At 40.4% G+C, this 25,603-nt stretch overlaps 1 long non-coding RNA gene across 3 annotated transcripts in view; it reads right to left on the reverse strand.

Moving 5' to 3' along the window:
- The window catches only part of LOC140622346 (uncharacterized), a 217,160-nt gene that overhangs the window by 121,388 nt on the left and 70,169 nt on the right, over positions 1–25,603 (reverse strand). For 2 of the 3 annotated variants that reach the window (XR_012022129.1, XR_012022128.1), the window contains exon 1: positions 9,001–9,171. The exons of the other annotated variant lie outside the window; for it this stretch is intronic. This is a non-coding gene — a long non-coding RNA (uncharacterized lncRNA). Of the gene's footprint in view, positions 1–9,000; positions 9,172–25,603 lie in introns of those variants that run through there. 3 annotated transcript variants of the gene reach the window in all.

The raw sequence follows: 25,603 nt of genomic DNA on the forward strand, positions 1-25,603 counted from the left end.
TCCTTTTTATTTGTGTAGCAAAATTTGTAACATCTTTCATTTCTTATTTTATTTACTTGAGCCTTTGTTCTTAGTCTGTGTTTGGCAATTTTGTGTCTTTAAAAAAATCTTTTTAAAATATCAACTCTTAAGTTCCATTGATTTTTCTTGATTGTTTTTCTATTTTCTATTTATTTCTGCTCTAACTTTTGTTATCTTCTTCTTTGTACTAACTTTGGTCTCAGTTTGTTCTTCTCTTTCTAGCTCTTTGAAGGGTAAAGTTAGGTTGTATATCTGAGATCTTTCTCCTTTTTTAGTAGCATTAATTGAACTGCTTTTTTCATTTAATAAATTTTGGTATATTGTGGTTTAATTTTCATTTGTCTTAAGGTATTTTCTAATTTCATTGTTATTTCTTCTTGGATCCAATAGTTACTCAAGAGTGTGTTTTTAATTTCTACATATTTGCAAATTTTCCAGTTTTCCTTCTGCTCTGCTATTGATTTCTAGTTCCATTGCAGTCAGAAAAGATAGTTGGTAAAATGTCAATCTTCTTAAACTTATTAAGACTTCTTTTTTGGACTTCTGAGGAAGATGGCAGAGAATTAGGAGGATCCTAAGCTCACCTCCTTTCATGGATACAACTAGATAACATCCACATCAGTGTAAATAACCTAGAAAGTGACCAAAATACTGGCAGAACAGACTACACAGATAAATGTAGAGAAGAGGCCACATCGGAGAAGAAGGGCAGAGATGCATCAAAGCTAAACAGACCTCCCCTATGGTCAGGAACATGACAATGATGTCCTTTCTCACCACTGTTGTTCAACATAGTACTAGAAGTTCTAGTCTCAGCAATCAAACAATAAAAATAAATAAAAGGCATCAAAATTGGCAAAGAAGAAGTAAAACTTCCATTCTTTACAGATAACATGATATTTATATAGAAAACCCAAAGACTCCACGGCAAAATTTCTAGAACTCATATAGGAATTAAGCAACATGTCAGGATACAAAATCAATGCACAGAAATCAGTTGCATTTCTATACCCTAAGACAGAAGAAAGAGAAATTGAGAAATTTATCCCATTTCCAATTGCACCAAAACCCATAAGATAGCTAGGAATAAACCTAACCAAAGAGGTAAAGGATCTATACCCTAAAAACTACAGAACACTTATGAAAGAATGATGAAGATACAAGGAGATGAAAAAAACATTCCATGCTTATGGATTGGAAGAATAAATATTGTTGAAATTACTATGCTACCTAGGGAAATCTACACATTCAATCTAACCCCTATCAAAATACTATTGACATTTTTTACAGAATTGGAACAAATAATTCCAGAATTTGTATGGAACCAGAAAAGACCCTGAATAACCAGCGGAATGTTGAAAAAGAAAACCAAAGCTAGTGGCATCACAATGCCTGACTTTAAGCTATACTGCAAAGCTGTGATCATCAAAACAGTGTGGTCCTGGCTCAAAAACAGACACACAGATCAATGGAACAGAATAGAGAACCCAGAAATAGACCCTCAACTCTATGGTCAACTAATACCAACAAAGCAAAGGACAGTTTCTTTAAAAAACGGTACTGTGAAAATTGGACAGCCACATGCAAAAGAATGAAACTGGATCATTTTCTTACCCCATACATATAGATAAACTCAAAAGGGATGAAAGACCTAAATGTGAGACAGGAATCTATCAAAACTCTAGAGGAGAACACAGGCAGCAACCTTTTTGAACTTGGCCACAGCAACTTCTTGTTAGAAACATCTCAAAAGACAAGAGAAATAAAGGCAAAAATGAATCACTGTGACTTCATCAGGATTAAAAAAAGACAAAAAAAAAAAAAAAAACCCTCCTGCACAGCAAAGGAAACAGTCAACAAAACTATATATATATAATGGAATATTGCTCAGCCATCAGAAAAGATGAATACTTACTATTTACATCAACATGGATGGAACCGAGGGTATTATGCTGACTGAAATAAGTCAATTGGAGAAAGGCAACTACCACATGGTTTCACTCATATGTGGAATATAAGGAACAGTGCAGAGGATTATAGGGGAAGGGAGGGGAAATTGAGTGGGAAGAAATCAGAGAGGAGAAAAACCATGACAGACTCTTAACTCTGGGAAACAAACTGAAGCTTCCTGGAGGGGAGGTGTGTGGGGGGATGGGGTAATTAGATGACAGGCATTAAGGAGGGTACTTGATGGGATGAACACTGGGTGTTATACACAACTGATAAATTATTGAACACTACATCTGAAATGATGTACTATATGTAGGCTAATTGAATTTAAATTTTAAAAAGTACACTATAAAAGCACTATAAAAATAAATATTTAATATAATGATTAATTCTGACATATGAGTAATAAAGTAAAAATAATAATTGGCTCTGAAAAAAATAACCTAAACAGACTTCTGAAATTGTCCATGGGAGGGAGGGACACTATGGGTGTGGAGAAAGCAAAGAAACTAACTCTCACACCAGACACCCTGGCCACAGGGGAACTCTCACAATGAAGAGAAATCCCCATAACATTTGGTTTTGTAAACCAGAAGGGCCTGAATTCACAAGGTCTTATAATCCATGAGGCTTAGCAACTGGAGCTTTAAAAATCAGCAGGCTTGGCTCAGAGTCAGGAAGGCAATAGGAAACTGAGTTCTCACCCTTAGAGAAAGCACAACAAACAGCCCCAGTGAGATACAGCATAAAAGTAGCACTTTGGAAAATGCCCAGGGTGCAGGGAAGATTTATTTATTAATCTCAGAGCATGTGCTGGAGGGGAAGGGATCATTGGGAGACTTCTCCAAGAACAAGAGAACTGGCAAGCACGATTTCCCTCTCTGATCCCCTAGCCTAGATACACAGTCACCTGTGGGAACCAGTGCAGCACCAAAACTTCCCATCTAGTTTGATCATGCACCCCGCCTCTGCACATTTCTGCAGATCTGTTCCCTCCAACCTGGCCAGCCTCAGCAGGATTTTGGGTAGCTGCAGGTCCCCTTCCACAGCAGCCTGGCATGGATCTTGCTGGCACTGGGCACATGACCCCCACATTCTGTGGACCTGCCCCTCCAAGACACCTTGATCAGAGCCCATCCAAAATGGTTCCACAAACAGAAAAATGTGCAAGCAGCATCAACAGGGACCACCACCTAGAAAATAACTCATGTCCCAGGGATAGGAGAAGATAACAATGCACACCAGTCCAACTACACCCTGGGCAATGGGTTGGGGGCACATATCTGATCTGAATGTAGGCCCTAATCACCAACAAAAGCTTCTCAAAACACTGGGAGAGCACCCTACAGTTCAGTGCTACTGTATCACTGGCAAATGCCTTCTCTGACTCAACTCAAGCCAAGGCAGCCCTAGACTAGCCCACTAACAACACAGAGACCAACACAGACCAACTCTGCCCATGACAGGCAAAGAAAGCCATTGTAGATGTTTGGACTGACAAGGCAAACACATCTCAGCCACTAAAGTAGGGTGCATGCAACACGCACAGGAGACAAATTTGAAGCACCAGATTCTGGCAAACAGGGGACTTTATATTGTAGGGCACTGCAGGACCTCTTCTTTGTAACACTACTACTTTCAAGAGCAGGAGACATAGCTAACTTTCCAAACACACAGAAACAGACACAGAGAGTTAGATGAAATGTGGAATTAGAGGTATATGTCCCAAATGAAAGAACAGGCCTAATCACAATGAGAGATAAATGAAATGGAGATAGTTAATATATCTGATAGAGAATTTAAAATAATGGTCATCAAAGTACTCCTTGGACTTGAGAAAAGAGTGGAAGGACAAAATGAGACCCTTAAGAAAAAGATAGAAAACATAAAAAGGGACCAATCAGAGATGAAGAGCTCAATAACTAAAATTTAAAAATACTAGATGGAATAAATATTAAAAGAATGGGTCAGTGACCTGGAGGACAGAGTAATGGAAAGCAATCAAGTTAAACATAAGAAAGAAAAAAATGAAAATGAAAATAGACTGAGGGAAATCAGCAGCACCATCAAGCATAACATTTGAATTATGCTTGAACATTTGAATTATGATTTGAATCATAATTATTTGAATTATAGGGATTCTAGAAGTAGAAGAGAAAAAAGGGGTTGAAAATTTATTTGAAGCAATAGTAGCTGAAACCTTTCCCAACCTGGGGAATAAATCAGAAATCCAGATCCAGGAGGCACAGAGAGACCCCAACACAACCCAGAAAGGTTTAAACCAAGACACATAATAATTAAAATGGCAAAAAAGTAGTCATTAAGAGAGAATCTTAAAAGCAGCAAGAGACAAGAAAACAGGTACGGGAAAGAGAAACTCCATAAGGCTAGCAACTGATTTTTCAGCAGCTACTTTGCAGACCGGAAGGGAGTTGAATGATATATACAAAATGCTAGGGGGTGGGGGGGAAAGGCTATCATTCAAATACATGAGAGATAAAGAATTCCCCAGACAAACAAAAGTTAAAGGAATCATGACCACTAAACCAGCCCTTTGAATGGGAAGAAAAGACCATAAGTAGGAGTAAGAAAAGCACAGAAGTAGTAAAATTAAATATATCTGTAAAAATCAGTCAAAGGATAAACAAAAGGATGTAAAATAGGACACCATATACCTAAAACATGGGGAAGAAAGAAGAATGGGTTCAAACTTAAGCAACCATCAACCTAATATAGACTAGTATATACATAAGATGTTACATGCAAACCCAATAGGAACCACAAATCAAAAACTAGCCATTGATATGCAAAAAACAAAGAGAAAGGAACCCAAGTATATCACTAAAAAAAGCCAGCAAACTATGAGAAAAAAGAACAAGAGAAGAAAGGAATAGAAAAGAACTACAAAAACAACCACAAAACAAGTACCAAAATGGCAATAAGTACATACTTATTTTAATTACTTTGAATGTAAATGGACTACAGGGTACAATCAAAAGACATAGAGTGGGATCTCTGGGTGGCTCAGTGGTTTAACACCTGCCTTTGGCCCAGGGCATGATCCTGGAGTCCTGGGATCGAGTCCCACATTGGGCTCCCTGCATGGAGCCTGCTTCGCCCTCTGCCTGTATCTCTGCCTCTCTCTGTGGGTGTCTCTCATGAATAAATAAATAAAATGTTTAAAAAAAGATATGGAGTGATGGAATGGATAAAGAACAAAATCCATCTATATGCTGCATTCAAGAGGCTTATTTCAGACCTAATGACACATGCAGATTGAAAGTGAAAGGTTTGGAAAAGCATTTATCATGCAAGTGGGAGTGAAAAAAAAAAAAAAAAAAAACCTGGGGTAGCAATACGTCTATCAGACAAAATAGACTTAATTAAAAAAAAAAAGAAAGAAAAGGAAAGAAAGAAAGAAAGAGGGCAGCCCTGGTGGCTCAGCAGTTTAGCACCGCCTTCAGCCCAGGGCATGATCCTGGAGACCTGGGATCGAGTCCCACGTCAGGCTCCCTGCATGGAGCCTGCTTAAGAGGAAATCAAAAAATATATGAAGACAAATGAAAATGAACACTATGATCCAAAATCTTGGGATGCAGCAAAAGCTGTTGTAAGAGGGAAGTGGAGAACAATAGAAGCCTACTCCAAAAGGCAAGAAAAATCTCAAAGAAACAACCTAATCAAAAAAAAAAAAAAGAAACAACCTAATCTTACACCTAAGGGTGATGGAAAAGAAGAACAAACAAAACCTAAAACCAGCAGAAGGAAGGAAATGATAAAGATTAGAGAAAAAGCAAATGAAATACAAACAAATAAACAAAAATAGAACAAAACAATGAAACCAGGCACTCACTCTTTGAAAAGATCAACAGAATTGATAAACCTCTAGCCAGACCCATCAAGAAAAAAAGAGGACTCAAACAAACAAAATCAGAGATGAAAGAGGGGAAATAATAACCAACACCACAGAAATACAGAAGATTATAAGAGAGTATTATGAAAAATTATATGACAAGAAATTGGACAACCTAGATGAAATGGATAGATCCCTAGAAACAGATAACCTCACTAAAGTGAATCAGGGAGAAATAGAAAATTTGAAGAGGCTGATTATCAGCAATTAAATTGAATTAGTAAACAAAAAGCTCCAAAGAAATAAAAATCCAGGACCAGATGGCTTCACAGATGAATTCTATCAAACATTTAAAGAAGAGTTAATACCTATTCTTCTCAGGTAGCCCCACTGGCGCAGCAGTTTAGCACCACCTGCAGCCTGGGGTGTGATCCTAGAGACCTAGGATCGAGTCCCACGTCGGGCTCCCTGCATGGAGCCTGCTTCTCCCTCTGCCTCTCTCTCTGTGTGTCTCTCATGAATAAATAAATAAAATGTTTTTGAAAAAAATACTTATTCTTTTCAAACTATTCCAAAAAATAGAAGAGGAAGGAAAGCTTCCAAATTCACTCTATGAGACCAGTATTACTTTGATACCAAAGCTAGATAAAGATATTACCAGAAAGAGAACTAGATCCAGTATCTCTGAAGAGCACACATGCAAAAATCCTCAACAAAATATTAATAAATAAAATCTAACAATAGATTAAAAAATCATTCACCATGATCAAGTGGGATTTATTTTCAGTATACAAGGGTGGCTCAATATTCACAAATGAATGTTATACATAACGTTAATAAGAGAAAGGGTAAAAACCATATGATCATTTCAATAGATGCAGAAAAAACAATAAAATACAACATCCATTCATGATAAAAGCCCTCAATAATGTAGGTTTAGAGGGAACACAGCTCAACATAATATAGACCATCTATGAAAAACCCACAACTAATATCCTCTCAATGGGGAAAACGTGAGAGCTTTTCCATTAATCAGGAACAAGAGAAGGCTGTCCACTCTCACCACTTTTATTCAACATAGTACTAGAAATCCTAGCCGCTAGCAATCAGACAAGGGGGAAAAAAGGCATCCAAATTGTTAAGGAAGAAGTAAAACTTCCACTATTTTCAGATGACATGATACTATATATTAAAAAAAAAAACTAAAGATTACACCAAAAGACTACCAGAACAGATAAACGAATTCAGTAAGTTCACAGGATACAAAATCAATATACAAAAATCTGCATTTCTATACACTAATAATGAGGTAGCAAAAAGAGAATTGTAAAGAGAAACAATTCCATTTACAATTGCACCAAAAATAATAAAATATCTAGGAATAAACTTTAACAAGGAGGTGTAAGACCTATAGTCTGAATCCCATAAAACACTGATAAAAGGGCAGCCCCGGTGGCACAGCGGTTTAATGCCGCCTGCAGCCTGGGGTGTGATCCTGGAGACCTGGGATCGAGTCCCAAGTCGGGCTCCCTGCATGGAGCCTGCTTCTCCCTCTGCCTGTGCCTCTGCCTCTCTCTCGCTCTCTCTGAATGAATAAATAAATAAACCTTAAAAAAAAAAAAAACACTGATAAAAGCAATTGAAGATGACACAAACAAATGGGAAGAGATTCCATGCTCATGGATTGGAAGAACAAATATTGTTAATATTTCTATACTACCCAAAGCAATCTACATATTTGATGCAATCATTACCAAAATACCAACAGCATTTTTCACATAACTAGAACAAATAATGCTAAAATTTGTATGGAATTACAAAAGACCCCAAAAGCCAAAGCAAACTTTAAAAGAAGAACGAAACTGGAGGTATCACAATCTCAGATTTCAAGATTTACTACAAAGCTGCAGTAATTGAAACAGCACAGTATTAGCCCAAAAATAGATGGTTGAATTAATGGAACAGAATAGAAAGCTTATAAATAAACCCATGCTTTTATACGCAATCAATCCAGAAGAAAGGAGGGAAAAATATACAGCGGAAAAAAGTCTCTTCAATAAATGGTGTTGAGAAAACTGGCAGCCACATGCAAAAGAATGAAACTTGACCACTTTCTTACAACATACACAAAAATAGACTCAAAATGGATTAAGAATCTAAATGAGAGACCTGAAACCATGAAAATTCCAGAAGAGAACACAGGCAGTAATTTCACTGGCATCCCCAGAGCAACATTTTTCTAAATATGTCTCCTGAGGCAAGGGAAACAAAAGCAAACATGAACTATTGGGACCACGTCAAAATAAAAATTCTGCCCAGTAAAGCAAACAACAAAACTAAAAGACAACCTACTGAGTGAAAGAAGATAATTGTAAATGACTGTATTTGCAATAAAGCATTAGTACCCAAAATATATAATGAACTTAAGTAACTCAACACCAAAATCCAAATAATCCAATTTAGATTAGGCAAAAGACATGAACAGACATTTCTCCAAAGAAGACGTCCAGATGGCCAACAGACACATGCAAAGACGCTCATCATCACTCATCATCAGGGAAATGCAACTCAAAACCCCAATGAAATATCACCTCACACCTGTCAGAATGGCCAAAACCAACAACACAAGAAACAGGTGAGGAGGGAAGGAAACTTCACGCACTGCTAGTGGGAATGCAAACTGGAGCAGCCAGTCTGGATAACAGTGTGGAAGTTCCTCAAAAAATCAAAAAGAGAATTACCATTTGATCCAGTAATTCTACTGGGTATTTACCAAAGAATATGAAAGCACTAATTCAAAGGGACATATGCACCCGTGTGTTTATTGCAGCGTTATTTACAAGAGCCAAGTAACGGGGGCAGCCCAAGTCTCCATCAATCCACGAATGGACAAAGAAGAGGTGATTTATATGTACGATGCAATATTACTCAGCCATATAAATAGAATGAAATCTTCCCATTTGTAGCAACATGGATGGATCTAGAGAGTATAATGTTAAGGAAATAAGTCAGAGAAAGGGAAATACCAAATAATTTCACCCATATGTGGAATTTAAGAAACAAAACAAACAGAAAAAAAGAGACAAACCGAAAAACAAATGTTTAACTGTAGAGAACAAAATGATGGTTACCAGAGGGGTGAGGGGATGGGTGAAATAGGTGAAGAGTGCACTTACCATGATGAGCACCGAGTAACGTACAGAATTGTTGAGTCACTATACTGTACACCTAAACTAATGTAAGACTGTATATTAATGATACTGGAACTGAAAACTTCTTTAAAAGACTTGTTTTTTGACCTAGCACATGGTCTATCCTAGAGAAAGATTCATGTGTGTTTAAATAGAATGCGTACTATGCTGCTGTTGGGTGGAATGTTCCGTGTATTGTCTGTTAGGGCCATTCAGTCTACAGTGTTGTTCAAGTCCTCTGTTTCATTATTGATCTTCTGCCCGGATGTTTTATCCTTTATTGAAAGTGAGGTCTTGAAGTCTTCTATTATTTTTGTTATTTCTCCCTTCATTTCTGCCAATATTTACTTTATATATTTAGCTGTTCTGATGTTGGGTGCATGTATATTTATAATTCCTATATCTTCCTGTAGATTGACCCTTTCATCATTATATATGGACCTTTTGTCTCTGGTAACAAAAATGGACAATTATTAATTATTTTGTTTAAGGTTGCTCAGGAAAGAATATACCGCAAGCCCCTCAAGGAGCTCACGCCATCTTTTCATCATACCAGGAGCCAATTCCTTCACTTGCTTTATCTCATGTATCTCTTTTAATTTAAGCCCTTCTTCCTGCTTCTGTCTTCTGGTGACATGAACTTCAACTGATCAGCATCTTCATAAATACCCTTATTGAAGCCAGAGACCAAATTACTTCCTTGGACCCACTTAATATACCTCTCAAAAATAAAGCTTCAAGGTCAAATAAAAGGGGAACAATGAAAGGAGTTCCTCATTAACAATACGTAGAGATTAAATCTATTTAACATTTACAATGCACCTGCTGTCGTGAGCAGGACACTATGCTCCTAATTTTAGAGTTCCAAGCCAGAGCTTATGAAATACACTCATGAAAACACTATGCAAAGTACACAGCAAAAATAGGCACTAAATGGTATCTACTGATATTATTAACAACATAATATTATTTCTACTAATTCTTACTCCCAAGAATATTGCCCTAAAAACCTATCTTTATACAAACTAATATTTCATTAAATATTTGAAGATAAAATTTTGAGAAAGGGGAGAAAGGAGGGAAGAAGGAGCAAGGGTTTTTCTTGCCTTAGATATAAACTTTCCAGGAAAGAAGTACTACCAGACACCACTTTGAGACCTCAATCTTTAAAACAAACGGAATATGACTGTCAAGTCCAGAGTCCCTACACTACCTCCAAAAATATAAATCCCATTGAAGGAGAAGTCAAACTTTAAAATGGTTGTACTTAGGAAATATCATTTAAATTAGAGTATCAGAAATCAAGTTTATGTAACTTAAAGGATAATTTGTCTCACTTTTTTAGGGAAAGGGAAAATTGAGTATGAAAAATGAAAATGGCTTTCCACACAAATTGGCCCCTCTCCTGATAGCATTTGAGTGTGTTCTTAGCTAAGTTTATTCACAGCTTGCATTGCCAGGTGTAGTTCAGCGACTATGGTAGAGAGTGATGTAGTGGAGAACATTCGAAAAGAACAATTCACTTCAGCTGAATTGTTTTAAACTTGCCGGGCTTTTCTCATTCATAAAATGCTAGATTATGTAAAATGGATCTCACTGAGAGCTCTCTCTTTTGCTTGTATTTTGAATCCCGCTACCTAATTTGTTAACATATGGTCTGAGAGTTGGAGAGTTCGTGCTTAGGAATTCAAATATATGTTAAGCATAAGGCTGTGATCCTGATGCAGAACATGTTGCCATCTATTGTTTGTCAGAGTAAAAGGGATGCAAATTTCAGAATCTAAATGAATAAGATGAATTCATATCTGGGTGGCATTTGTCTTGTAAACGTTCCAGTAGAAAAAAATATATATTAAAAAAAATGTTCCGGTAGAAACAGGGAAAGAGGACAACCCATCAAGGTTAATTTAAAAAACAAAAGAGAAAAAATAAAAATAACAATATTCATTTTTAATAAATGACTTATAACCATTGAATATTCTAGATGGGTTTCATTTAAGTGGGAGGTTTAAGGATAGAGATATTGAAGGTATTTGACCATAACAGCAACCTTAAGGTCAAGTATCCCAAATTTTAGGTAATGGGCCATCTAGAATTCATTTAATAGGTGGAAATGGCTTTTTAATGTTTGCTGAAAACCAGAGAAACTGAATTCTCCTTTACACTTTATAACAAATCCTCCAAAATATTTCCAGAGGACCCCCAAACAGATCTGGAAATTATTTCGAGAATGTAAGCTCCATGAAGACAGAGATTTATATACATTTTTCATCCACTGTACCCCTAATGTCTAGAGCTATGCCTAGAACAGGGGAGTATTTAGTAAATACTGTAAAAGTGATTCCATAAGTTTCATATTACATACAAGTAGTAAAACTAGAGACTCCCTGCACTCATCAGGAAAAAGGAAGGAAGAAAGGCAAGAGGGGGAAAAAGGAAGGAGGAAGGGAAGGAAAGAAAAGCAGTGGAAGGAAGGCTCATTTCTCTTAGGGAATACAAGAAATAAGTTAAATACTGTGCAATCTGTAAAAATACTGTCACATTACTGTACCAACTCCATCAACTCTTCAGGACCTGATTCTACCCCAGACACCATGGCTACTCACAAGGTCAGAAAGCTCAGATCTAAGATGTCTTTAATTATAGAGTAAGTTGCTACACACAAAAATAAGACAGTGGCATGTAAATATCTTTCAATAGTAACACTCTCATACGTTTTTCAAACTTGAAATACAACATGGAAAAGAAACACAGCTAAAGTAATTTAACCATTTTAAGCAATTATGGTAGAACCAATTACATTTAGTTCAGTGTGGGGAGAAAGTTGGAGAAGATTTGTCATTAAAGGAAGAACTTCTGTTTTCAGCAGAAAAAGATAAACCTCTTTATCTTATAACTTCTAAGAACTCCATTCTTTTTAGCAGTGATGACCTTCAACAACAGGTGACCCTTCTAAAAAACAAACTTTGTTCTTATAAAAGAGGAATATTCTCCTCAAAAGTAAAGCATTCCTTTAAACGCTAATTCCAGAATGCTGGAATTAGAAGTCTGCATTCCAACTATTTTCTTTCTGGAGTTGCTTTCTAGTAATTAAGAATTATAAAAATCCATCAAAATCATACTTTAAGGGGCAGCCCCGGTGGTGCAGCGGTTTAGCGCCGCCTGCCACCCAGGGTGTGATCCTGGAGACCCGGGATCGAGTCCCACGTCGGGCTCCCTGCGTGGAGCCTGTGTCTCCCTCTGCCAGTGTGTGTGTCTCTCTCTGTGTCTCTCATGAAGACAAATAAAACCTCATGAAGTAAATAAAATCTTAAAAACAAACAAACAAACATAATTCAAAAAATAAACTTGTCTCACCAGTACCGTGCTCTTCACTGAACCGCGGTAGGCAGTTGTCACCTCGCCCTGTTATCCCGTGACCCTGCAGCATGGTCAGTGAGCGGGCGTTGAGGTAACTGGGCCAGGCCAGTGGGGCTTTCTCCCAGAGGCAAAGGTGCGCAGCCCATCCAGTGGGTGCAATCTGCTGCCGGCGGAAACCACCACTTGTTCTCACGGGATATAATGAACTGCCACACTGAACCTTTTCCCTGAACTTCCAGAAATCACTTTTTAAGGAATGTGAGGCTTCAGTCCATGATGAAGAACCCTACAGTACTGTAAGAGGAATTAGATCAAAAGCCATACCACCTGCGGGGAAAAGAAATCCAGGAGGCCAAACAATGCTTCACCTTTTATGACCCCTCCCAGGCTCAAAGGAATCTTTAGGCAAAATAGAGGGCTGGTCCTGGGAATACTCGTCAGGAGCTTTGTGAGAGCTACATCTCCCCCAACATACCACCACACCCCAAAAAAGCTTCTTCTTGCCAATAACAAAAAATTTTGAGAGAGAAAAAGTATGAAAGAAGGCTAGTGTTTAGTATGCGAAGGTAGCATACACCCTCCTATAGCGATCCTTACAACAGTGGGGAGCAGATACATTGTCCTCCGTGTATAGCACAGGAAATGGAAGCTCCAAAGGGACAGGAGGCTTTCCCAGGCTCACAGAGCTGTAGGGATAGAATCAATTATCTTAATTCCAGATTTATTGTGCAACTTCCTCCTACACTATAGGGCAAGGTAATGTGATCAATCCATGCTAAGGAAGAAATGACTAATACTGTATATCATTTTTCCCTGAGATTATGTCTTAATAGGATAAAAGAGGAAATAATATTTGGCGGCTACAAGTGTAGACCGTAGTTTAGTCTCAAGATATAAAAGAAACTTGGAGAACCCAGGATAGCCTTCACTTTTATCCCAAGTTTGCCCTGAACGTATCTAGTTTTAGATATAGATACAAATAGAATTATGTTCAAAAAGTATATTCTGCTGCGAAGTAGCACCAGGGTGTGAAGATCAACCATGAGTCATACACAAGGACCATAGTAAAACCAGTAAATTCTGGGGTCGAGATTTTATTTGCTTCAGGAGAGCCAAAAAATTTCACTTCAGTACACCTTGGATTGCCCTCAGCCTAGATTAGATAAACGGGTCAGAGTAGAGGGAGAAGGAACGAACAGAGACCAAGCCGGCCTTTTGGGGTCTCGCAGATATGCCCAATAGACCTTTCTGCAATAACGGAAATGAACATCTGTGCTACAGTACAGTAGCCACTAGCCACATGTGGCTACCAAGCACTTGAAATGTAACTATAGTACAACTGAGGAACTGAATTTTTCATTTTACTTACTTTTAAATTATTTAAATTTAACCATATATAGCTAATTGCTACCATATTAAGCAGATTAGCTTTTATGACTCCATGGACTCTCATGTCCTCATGGCATCCTTTCTAATATGTTGACCCAGATAGGTGGCCTTCATTGGGCCAGAATTGGCAAGTGTCATTAAAGAGGAGAGATGTGGAAATGGGGGAGGGGACAGATAAAAGTATCAATAACATTTCCACTTTATTTCCTTTTTTAAGGCCCTATAATTGTCAATTCAGATTGATATTTGTTGAGCATGATTTTAATCAATGCAGGGATGAGTGAGACATAGTGTCAGCCCTCTAGATCACAGCCCAGCAGTGAAAAAGGTGATGCTTGAGCCACATAGGCACTGGCCAGGCAAGGACATATGGAAAGGGCCCAATTGTGTGCAGTCAAGTTAGAGCAAGCAAGGCCTAGAAGGAGTTTAGTGTGATTAGAGTGTGGGTGTTGTCATGAGCTGAATTATGTCCCCCCAAAATTCGTAAGTTGACGTTCTAACCCCTAGTACCTCAGAATGTGACTGTATTTAGAGATAAGGGTGTTAAAGAGATAATTAAGGCAAAATGAGGTCATTAAGGTGGGCCTCAATCCAATACAACTTTCCTCATAAGAAGAGGAAATTTAAATACACAGAGTGAAGACCAGGTGAAGACACAGCCATCTACAGGCCAAGGAGAGGGGCCTCAGAAGAAACCAACTTTGCTGATACTTCATTCTTGAACTCCTGGCCTCCAGAATTGTGAGAAAATAAAATTTCTCTTGTTTAAACCACCCAGCCTGTGGTGCTTTGTTATGGCAGCCCAGCAAACTAACACAGGTGTGGACACACAAGAAGTGAGCCTGGAGAATCAGGCCGGAACTAGTTTGTGAAGGATCTTGAGGTCATGCTGAGGAAGATTTGTCCTTAAACCATTGAAGGGTTTTAAGCAGGAAAGTGGCATGATCGGTTTGTGTTTTTAAACTTTATTTTGTGTGTTAGTTTTAAATCTGCCTTGACTCTTGTTACTTGTTTATACCTGACTTGTTCATCGCCAGCCTTGGTTCTGATGTGACTTTAAATATTCCATGATGGCAAGCACAGCTGTGATAAAACACACAGTTATTCTGTAACTCTCTGATATTTGTCACAGGTCAGTAGACAACCCTGTCTTACCATGTTTTAAAAGCTTATACTTGCTGCACCTGGGTCAGACATGATTATTTCACATTCACTGAATAAAATCCCCTAAGTGCCTAAGTGATTCTAAGGTAGAAGAAGTTCAGCAAAAGGGGAGGTGCATTAACTCTTTCAGGTCATCAGGCTACCGTTTAATGCATTATTGCAAATGCACTTTTGAATAAATAACAGGTTGTAAGAGACATTGAGACAATTAGCCTCCTTAAGCTGACTAAAATAAAAGCATGACAGGCAGCTCTGAGCCATATGCCGGATGACTATGATGTAAGGAGGCTTTAAAATAAAAATAGATCTGAAAATTTACATGCAAATGAGTGCTGTCATCTTAGGAGTCAATTTGCTTATTCTAAAAATCCTTCTAGTTACTTAGAACATTTTAGAAACACTCCTTCTGGACATGCTTTCAGAACAGGATAAGGAGATTCTAGTCTTCAGGCCTCACAAGGGATCCAGACTATAGTAAATATAAGGAGGAATTTGCTCTACCTGGGGAGCAAAGGGCTCACCGCTGGGCTTCCTGGAGGCACAGCCTCCCTGGGCTAGAAGAGCCATGGTTTTGAGGGGATAAAAGACCTCTTCCTAAGTGTGCTCTTTATCACCCACACCTACAGACTGGGCAGAGGTCTCTTGAAGAATAAGAAACCCCAGTATTTGTTTGGCAACTTCCACCACACAGCTAAATATTAATTATAAGTAGACTGTGAAAAGGTAAGCCTGTCTATTGTAATCACTGAAGGAAGCACTAAAAAAAAAATATCAATCCAAAAGAAGTCAGGAAAAGAAAAATAGAAAAATAAAAAACAGAGGGGACAGACAGTAACAAATTAAAAATTGGTACACCTATATATAACCATATCAATAACTGCATTGAAAGCAAATGAGAAAATGGTCTAAATATCCTAATTAAGATACAGAGATGGTCAGAGAGGAAAAACCATAAAATTAATGGGCTAAAAGTAAAACAATAGAGAAAGATCTACGAAAGAAACGCTATCCAAAAAACGCCAGAGAGGCTATGTTAATATCAGACAAAATAAAGATTTTAGAGCACAGAAAGGAACCAGGGATAAAGAAGGGCATTACACAATGATAAAAGTCAATTCATACCAAGAAGATACAGCAGTCCTAAATTTGTATACACCTGAATATAAACCTTGAGGATAACCAAAACGGAAACTGACAGAACTAAGAGAAAAAAGAGAAAATCCACAATCACATTGGGAGCCTTCAACATTTCTCTCTCAAGAGTCAATAGAACAGGAATAAAATAAATAACAATTTTTGATAATAAAAGATATGGAAGACTTGAACAGCACCCTTGATAAATTGAACAACACCATCAAACAACTGGACCCAGCTGATGTTTATCAAGCATCCACCCAACAACAGCAAAATACGCGTTCTTTAAAAACGTACTTGAAACATTCACCAACATAGACCATGCTCTACCTTGTACCATGGACTTTAACAAATACTTAAGACGTGACACTAAGTAAAAAAAAGTCAGAGAAAGATAAATACTGAATGATCTCACTTATATGTGGGATCACATATAACAAAAACCAAACCAAAACAAAAAAAAAAACACCAAATTCATTGAAAAAAGAGATCAGGTGTGTGGGCACAAAGGCAGGGAGTGATAGAGTTGAGAGGGGGAAATTGGAAGAAAGAGACCAAAAGGGATAAGCTTGCAGTTAGAAGGTAAGTACTAGGAATGAAGCGTACAGCGTGATGACTACAGGTGACTCTGCCGTATAATGCTTAGGAAAGCTGTTAAGGACTCTAGGAATTCTCATCAAAAGGAGAATTTATTTTTTTAAATTTATGATAGTCACACAGAGAGAGAGAGAGAGAGAGAGAGAGGCAGAGACACGGGCAGAGGGAGGAGCAGGCTCCATGCACCGGGAGCCCTACGTGGGATTCGATCCCGGGTCTCCAGGATCGCGCCCTGGGCCAAAGGCAGGTGCCAAACCGCTGCGCCACCCAGGGATCCCAAAAGGAGAATGTTTTTCTCTTCCTTTTATTGTATCTACGTGAGATGATGGATATTAACTAATCCGATGGTGGTAGTTACTTCACAATATATGTAAATCAAACACGTTAAACACATACAATGGTGGATGTCAATCATTTCTCAATAAAGCTGGAAAAAAATTGAAGTCATACAAAATATGTTCTCCTCCCAAAAGGAAATAGACTAGAAATCAGTAACAGAGATATCTAAAAAAAAAAAAAAAAAAAAATCTCCCAATATCTAGAAATCAAACTACAGCCTTCTAAATAATCAATGAGTCAAATAAAACATTTCAAGGGAAATTAGAAAATATTTTGAACTAAATAAAAATACAATGCATCATTTATAGGTTAAAGTGATTGGAGAGGAAATTTGTGCTAATACTACAAAAGAAGAAATATCTCAAATAAATAAGGTATATTTCAATTTAGGAAATTAGAAATTAAGAGCAAACTAAACCCCAAGCAAGAAGAAAAGAAATATAATTATAAAATCAGAAATCAATAAAATTTTTTTAAATGAGAAAATTAGTGAAACCAAAAGTTTGTTCTATAAGGAAGCCAATAGAGTTGATATATAGCCAGATAAAAAAAAAATAGGAAAAAAAAAACATACAAATTAATACCATGAATAAAAGAGGACATATCAACATACGCCTCAGACATTAAGGAGAGAGTAAGGGAACACTACAAACAGCTCCATATGAATTCAACGACATGAATAAAATAGAGCAATTCCTTGAAAGTCTAATGACCCAAAACTTATTCAAAACGAAATAAATAACCTGAACATCCTTATATCTATTACAGAAATTGAATTTGTGATCAAAATCCTCCTGACAAAGGAAATGCCAGATCCAAATGCTCTCACTAGTAAATTCTACCAATTGATTTTTGACACTGAGGCGAAAGAAAATGCAGTGGGGAAGGAACAGTCTTCACAACAAATGGTAGTGGGTCAACTAGACATATTTATTTAAAATTAAGACAACCTGTATCTCATACCTTATGGGAAATTTTTTTTTTTAAGATTTTGTTTATTTATTCATGAAAGACACAGAGAGAGGCTGAGACACAGGCAGAGGGAGAAGCAGGCTTCCTGCAGGGACCCCGATGCGGGACTCGATCCCAGGACCCTGGGGTCATGCCCTGAGCCAAAGACAGACAGACACTCAACCGCTGAGCCACCCGGACGTCCTACCTTATGGGAAAATTAACTCAAAATGCATCATAAATCTAACTGTAAACATAAAACCTAGAAAGCTTTTAAAGGAAATGTAGAAAACATCTTCATGAACTTGGGCAATGTAAAGTGTTTTTAGAAACAACCCCAAAAGCATGAGCCATTAAAAAAAAAAAAGGCTGATAAAACAGTCTTCATCAACACTTAAACCTTCAATTTGGTGGAAGTCACTATCAGGAGAATAAAAATACAAGGTACACACTGGGAGAAAGACTTGCATACCAATATCTAACAACGATAGACTTGTATTGGGAATGTAAAAGGAATACTGGAAACTCAACAAGAAAACAAAAAATGGGCAAAAGATTTGAATAGATATTTCACAAAAGAAGAGGGCCAAATGACAAAAACAGCAAATGAAAAGATAACACCATCAGACATTAGGGAAATGCAAACAGTGAGATAACTACGTTTCCAAGAGAATGTTTTTTGTTTTTGTTTGTTTGTTTGTTTTTCAGAAACTGGACTTCTACATTGCTGGTGAGAATGGAAAATAGTACAGCCATTTTGGAAAGCAATTTGGCAGTTTCTCATACAGTTAAACATACACTTACCATATGACTCAAAGTCAGGAATCCCACCCCTGGTATTTACACAAGAGAAATGAAAACTCATGAACATAAGAACACACACAGAAAACAAAAAAGCAATGTTGACACAAATGTTCAGAGCAGCATGTTCTTGTAGTCACCACCGGCTGGAAACCACCCAAATGCCTTTCGACAGACGAATAGATAAACTATGGGATATCCATACAATGGAATGAAATAAAAATAAAAATTAACTATTTATACATAAGACAACGCAGATGAATCTTAAATGCGTTATCTCAAGTGGAAAAAAAAAGCTAGACTGAAAAGATTACATGCTGTGCGATTCCATTTATTCTTCTGATAAATAAATATGATTCTATTTATTTATCTGACAGTCTGGGGAAGTCAGGTCTAAAGGGACAGAGGACAGATCAGGAGATTTCCATGGGGAGCTTTTAGCACACAGAGCGGCAGAAGCGGCTTGGGCAGGACAAGGGAACTTTCCTGTATCCTGCTTTTCACGATGGGTACATGATTTTTGCATTTGTCTAAATGTTTTAATTAAAAAACATATGAGTTAAAAATAAAGGGAAATAAACTTCATCTGGAACAGACCCTCTACTTGCCTGCTCCCCCCTTATTTTTGCGTCAATTCCCAGAAACAGATCGGAGTCCCGTTTTGGCGGGAGAGACAGAGCAGGGGTGGACGGGGCTAGTCCTTCTGGACTCTACATCCCCGTATTTTTATAATAAAAGTTCTTTCCAGCTCATTTACTCTTTTTTCTCAGTAGTTTTTAAGACAGGAACCAGCGGGCAATTATCCCTAAAACAGAATGAAGAGAAACAGCTGACTTTGCTCACGTGGCAAGCCCTTCCTAAACTGGCTGATCTTTTTTTATTGAGGCCTAAACATCAGTGTCACAGCAGTGCCAGGTGCAAACGGCGACGGGCGAGCCGGTACCTTCCGCTCAGCTCCCGCAGGCGAGGCTCCCGTCTGTCCCCACGGCCACCCCAGTGCCATCGCTGTGCTGCCTTTGCTGACCCTCTCACCCCGTGCCCCACCCCTGCCCTGGAAGCCGGGACCTCTCAGCCTCTCCCGTCCCCGCTCCCGCCCGTGACCACCGGTTTATTCTATTTATGGCTCCGCTCCTACTTGTGTGTGCGCGTGTTTGTTCATTTCTTCTGTTTTTTGTACATCAGATGTAAGTAAAATCATAGGGTTCTACGTCTTTCTCTGACTTATTTCACTTGCACTACGGCTTCTAGGCCCCTCTGTGTCGTGGCAGAGGACAAGATCCCCTTCCGTCCGCGGCCCAGCACCTGTCCGTGTGTGCGCGTGTGTGCACGGATGCCGGCCTTGCCTCCACATCTTGGCTGTTGTAAATGATGCAGCAACGAACATGGGGGCGATGGATCTCTTTGAGTTCCTGCTTTCATTTTCTTTGAGTGAATACCTGGCAGTGGAATTACAGGCCATATGGTATTTCTGTTCTTACTGATTTGTCGATTCTTACATCGGGCTCTTCCTAGATTTCTTCCAGTGCACCTGGAAAAGCCTGACATCATCTCAGTAAAAACTTGGTTTTGCTACTTAAAAATGAAAAATCTGTTGCTACTCAAACAAATTTACAAAAATAAAGCTTCCTCTCATGTTGGTTCCAAATTGAATAGGAACTCTCCTGTTTATTTTTTATCCTCTCGTATTTTGTGTATTTCTGTGAGTTGCCTAATGTCGTCTTTGAATGAGTAGGGTAATTTTTTTTTAGCTTTAATTACTTGCATTTTGTGGTGACCATCATTTGAGTGTCTGCATGTCCTATTATATATTTGACTACCTCAGTCTTACTTGTTTAGAACCATATTTTCCTATTATATGAAAAAAGGAACTGTTTCTGTTGTCTTTTCATGATCTTAAATAAGTTTTGGTGCAGTAAAATCAGATTTCCTTGGTTAAAGATATTTTGCTGTATTGTTTTGATGCTACACCTGCTGGACACAATCTTCTTGAATGAATTAGAAACGCCGCCCCGGGCTGCTGGGCTAGCTGAGAGCTCTAACAACCGATTCCTAATCTCTCTCTGGTGTGAACTTCAGTCTCCACGTCAGACGGCCCAGCGGAAGCCGGCCCGGGTCAGACTACATCATCTCTGGCCAAGATCTTGCAAGAGCCGCAGCACAGACACACTAGGGAGCGGGCCGGGAAGGAAGGCCACAGAAGCTCCTGCAGGCCCGACGGAGCCCAGACCCGGAGGGAGGGCGAGGACCCCCGACGGCCCGGGCAGGAGAGCCAGCGCCTGGCGATGAGACACAGAGATACCCGGCCCGGCGACAGACCGACAGACCGAGACGGGGACGTGGACAGCCGCAGCCGGCCTGAAAAGCAAGCGGCAGAGCGAGAAGCCCTCTCCGTCCTGGGGTGCCGGGATCCCAGTGACCATACTGGGCCTTCAGGAGGAAGCACCAGTTTCCTTTGAATGGAGGCCACGGGCTCAAAGGCTGCTCTTCCTGAAGCGCTGAGAACGAGGCAGGTGGGCCAGGGCCACCTGCTGCCCCGCCGCCCTCTGCTGCCCCCGGCTCCCTCGGCCGCCACCTCGAGCCCCGTGCCAGCTTCCTCTGTCCCCCGCTGCCCACACAGGGCCTTCCATCCAGTTGCCCAAAACAGCAAGTGTGGCCCGAGAGCTCGCACCCCTTGTTGCACCGAGGAGGCTGGCCTCGGCTGCCCTCAGGTTGTGGCCTCTGCCAAGAGCCAGTTGATGATGAACAACACGGAGGTCCCTGTCCGCGTGAACCGTGAGGTCTGGGCATGGAAGAGAGACACGACAAAATAACTGACAAATGGTGACGCGCTGCGATCCACGCTCTGGAAGAAAGGTGAGGGGCGTCGAGCATTTGTCACAGGGACTCCTTGGCCTGGGAGCACTGAGAACTCCCAAAGAAGAAGCGCTCCACTGGGTGTTATGTGTTGGCGAATTGAATGTAAATAAAATATTTTTTTAAGAAAGAACATATGCAAACCTAAAAAAAAAAAAAATTCAACGAAAGTACTAACTATTCCACCCAAAGTTGGCCTGAAATGGAGACAGGGACACAGAGCATTGGAGGGAGGAGCGGGAGGGGGAGCGAAGTACCAAGACGCCGACCCATGTTCTCTTACTGAATTTGCGAAATGAGAACTTGACTGACGCGCCGTCGGAGCAGAGGCCTCTGACCTGCCCTCGCCACTTGGCTACCACGTGTGCGTGGCGACTCCCTTCGCCTTTCTTACTCCAGTCTGTCCGCCAGGACCATGGATGACGGGTGCTCTGGAACCCCATCGTGCTGCAAATACCTCCACTTAGCGCAGCAAGCAGCCAGAAAATACCTTCCACAATTTTTAGTGTTTTCTGCCAAGTTTCATATGGGCAGGAGGGCAAAGGGCACTAGGAGCCAGGCGTGTAGCTCCTGCTTCCCGAGCCAGGATCCCCAGCTGGGAGCTAGCTCAGCCCCAAACCCATCTCTCCGTCCTTCTCAGGAGGCGGCGGACGGGCTCAAGATGCAAACAGAACCAGGGGTGCCACGCAATGCAGATATTTAGAGGAAGAGACTTTCTTCCCAGGGAAACTCCAAGTGTGATTTTACGCGGCCCCACGACCGATAAGCCTACGGCATCGAAGCTACTCCAGATCTGGAATATTAGAAGCTACTTGCAAAGAGAAGAGGCATATCCTATATACTTCATCAGCTTTTCTAGAGTTAAGCTGATGGTGCCAATCAAGGGAGGCCAGGTAGGTGCTAGACATGGCAGGGATGGTGATAAGCCTTAAGAAATTTAACTGAGGGGATCCCTGGGTGGCGCAGCGGTTTGGCGCCTGCCTTTGGCCCAGGGCGCGATCCTGGAGACCCGGGATCGAATCCCACGTTGGGCTCCCGGTGCATGGAGCCTGCTTCTCCCTCTGCCTGTGTCTCTGCCTCTCTCTCTCTCATTGTGTGTCTATCATAAAAAAAAAAAAAAAAAAAAAAGAAATTTAACTGAGGCTTTGTTTGATACGAGAGGAAATCTTGGTGGCTCACAATCCCCCCATCCAAATAGTGATTGAAAAAAATCACAATAATAATGCCAGGACTAAACAGCATAAGGACCTGCCCAGGGACCAAGCTTCCAAAGAACCACAGAACCTCGCCAGCAACTCAGGGAAACCTCCATTCCAAGAAGCAGCAGCGAACAAGCGAGTCCCTGATAAGGCAGGTGTCTCCCCTTTATGTCACCTCGCTGACCGTGTTGAGCCTTCTGCTTTGTGCAAAAGATTTGAAACTGCTTTCTGTGTGACTGGCTCTTCCACAAGGATCCCGGGGAGAGAAAGCCTTTCACCCCCCGGCTGCGCAGCTGGAACCAGCAGTGCCTGAAATCGACTTCCAGGTCAGAGCCAAGTGTTGACCTACGTGGAGTGAACAGTTACGGATAAGATGCCACACAGGCAGGTTTCCACAGCTCAGGGTGACACTCAAGTCAATGATGCAAATGGAGCCGCTAGGGAGGATGCAAAGGGTTAAATTACTCTGGCTGGGTATTTATTTTTAAAATTAGTACCAAAAGGAAATTTGGCAGGCTGTAATTACTAAGTAGATGAACAAAATAGGATTATTGGATGTTTCAGAGATCACATGGCTCACTGTCCGGGCACCAGCTGCGCCTACACTCCCTAAAATGTTTAATGCATGAGGTGCCCTGGGCACACACAAATGTGAGTGCTCTCTCTGTCTCTCTCTCTCTCTCACACACAGACACACACGAATAGCTGGTTACTGTTTTCCTTTTTCTTAAGATCCTCTATCACTTGTGACATTGACTTTTCTGAACTCCAAGGGTGACCTTTCAGCTATTATTAAGAAGAATGAATCAGGAATAAAAGAAAACTAACTGCCCATTGGGTCCTTTCATCATCCTCTCGAAAGGGGGTTCCTGCATCCCCATTGTTCCTCTGCATCAAAGGACCCCGTTGCTTCTCCCAGTAGGTGGTGGTGCTAGAAAGACCAGGTGGAAACTCGGCTGATGGGAAGGCATTGAACCAGCAGGGTAGTCAGACTCACTCCTGTTCCACTGAAAGAGCTTTTTGAACTAAAACAATAACTTTGAATGTCATTTAAAGGATCACATGCTGTTTTTTTAATAGGCCTCTAAAGGCTAAATAAAGCTTTAAAGAGGAATAATTTACTTACTCTGAGGACAGAAGCATCTTCAGGCACATATGCCGGTTGCGATCCTTGCCTAAACAGAGATTTAGATCAGATAGATGGCAGACACGGGCTGGATGATGGATGACAGAGAGAAGGAGGGGGAAGGGAGGGAGGGAGAGGCATCTCCAGTATCCCTGCTGGCCGACGGCCTTCCCTGTTTGAGAAACGGAATTAATCAAATGGGTGGAGGCAGTCCTGGTCACCTTGGGCAACCCCACCGACCAAAACCCAAGGACAATGCTGAGCATGATCTAAGCAACGCCCCAGACGTACGTGCTGTGCAAGCCCAGACCCTACTACAGTACCAGGTCTCCCTAACCATTGCAATCGACAAGTCAGGGTAAGGCGTCTCTAGAATCCCAGTCGCTCCCCTACCCTTTCCACAAAATCTACTCAGGAGGAAAACTTCCATCATACGGTGACGCTTGCAAACATTAAACTCTGTCACCCTCAGCACCCAATGGCTGCAGGTCCCAAGGTGGTGGAGTAAAAAGGCAACTGGCTCTGAGCACCTAAGAAACTAAGCAAGAACTCCCCGTGCGGTAGAAGCCAACCTAATTCCCACGTAGACCCTGTAAGGAAAGGCTGTCGCACGCAGGACACCCAGCTTTTAATGAGAAAACAACCCAAACCAAGAGTGACTCAAAATAACGTTAAGGGAAAGAACAAACAGTAACAGCATCTCCCCCCCCCCCCCCCCCATCTACTGCCATCTCTCTCTCACACCCTCAGCTTAGGGCACCAGAGTCTGCACGGCCCGTATCCAGTACAGCAGGCACAAATCTTGGAAAAGACATGCTCTGTAATGAAGTTTCCCCCCAAGTCAGAACATCTGATGAGGTCCAGAACACCTATTTTGTCTTGTCGGCCCATACCCACTAGCCAGTGAAGAAAGGTCACCTGGAAATAAAAGCAATTGCCGAGCCTGTGTCTAAGAAACCCTATAAGCTTCACAACCCTCACTAGAAGACGCCCCTTTGGATGACATCCTTGGGCCTGGGTCACTGCATTTATACTAATTTGTCATATAGTCTCTGGTGGAGGCCAGTGAGTTTATCTCCTAGCCTCTTCCCCACCCCTATGTTCTAGGACCTCTGAAACTGCCACATTCCTCAGTGCTTGGGCAGCTCTAAGACCCTGGCCTTGGGGATCCAGCCCTCCCCACTATAATTCAACCTTTCCAATTTCCATTTATTGCACAACTTTCATACTCAAAAAAGTCCAAAGGTCATGCTTTATTTTTACTAGATCAAGCTTAATTTTACTGACTTTCAGGCCTTTCATACATGGCATCGTCTCACCCAGTTTGGTCTATCACAATTTGGAAGGCTCCGGTCAGCTACCTGCATCCCTAAAGTTCTCTAAATGTGTATCCCAGAACAATGTTGAAAATTTTTCTCCTGGATTAGTATACCCTAGTTGGAAAACTTGTAGTGGTTTTTCAGCGGTGAAGGTAGCAATTATAATTAAATCATTTTAAAGTAATTGTTTGAATTATGAATTAAGACTAGTTTGTTTAAACATAAATGTATTTAAATGTAAATAGTTCAGTTATAAGAGGATGTTTCTTTTACAGGATAATAACCACCAAAATGAGCTTGCTATTTAAATGTGTGCTGGTGGGAATTAACTTCAAAAACACAAGTAATCTTTGACA

The sequence above is a fragment of the Canis lupus genome, chromosome 31 (assembly GCF_048164855.1).
Source record: "Canis lupus baileyi chromosome 31, mCanLup2.hap1, whole genome shotgun sequence".
NCBI lineage: Eukaryota > Metazoa > Chordata > Mammalia > Carnivora > Canidae > Canis > Canis lupus.